Below are 661 nucleotides of genomic sequence, written 5' to 3'. Positions count from 1 at the left end.
CTAGAATCGACCCGGGGACCTTTCAGTCCGCAGGCCAATGCTCTATCCACTGAGCCAAACCAGGTAGGGCCCAATTTTTTTTTTAAAACTGAGGCTTTGAGAGAGGAAGTGACTTACGGTCATGTAGAAGGTCAGGTCACGGGGGTACAAACTGGAACCAAAAGGTCAGGGAACGTCTAGTGCCCTAAAGGGATCAGCCAAAGAGGACAGTGCCTGTACAGTGACCACGCCCTGATCCAAGATAGAACTTGGACTCAATGGTGTGACCTGAGTGGGATACTCCCCTCTCTGGAGCCCCCATCTGCAAAAGTGGGCCACCTGTCTATCAGTGTGACCCCGACTAGGAGGTCATTTAAGTTGCCTGAACCTCAGTTTTCCAGTCTGTAAAATGGGTGACCTTGGGACAAGTACCTCTTTCCCCAGAGTCCACTCCCTTTCTGTCAGACCTGGCCTTTCCGGCTCTGCTGCCCACTCCAGGAAGCTTCCAGGCCCACAGAATGCGAATGCACAGGGCTCCCACCACAAAATGGAGAGCTGTGGCGGGAAGGGAAAGCAGGGCCTCCCAGCAGCCATTTGGTTTTATACCTGGTTCCTTCTCTGCCTGGCTGGCTGCTCCCCCATTAGCATGCTCTCATCTGAGCTGTTGGGGCTGGACTTAGAG

The sequence above is a fragment of the Myotis davidii genome, unplaced genomic scaffold (genome assembly GCF_000327345.1).
Source record: "Myotis davidii unplaced genomic scaffold, ASM32734v1 scaffold6180, whole genome shotgun sequence".
NCBI lineage: Eukaryota > Metazoa > Chordata > Mammalia > Chiroptera > Vespertilionidae > Myotis > Myotis davidii.
The sequence above is the reverse complement of the archived record's forward strand: the minus strand, read 5'-3'. Positions refer to the sequence as shown.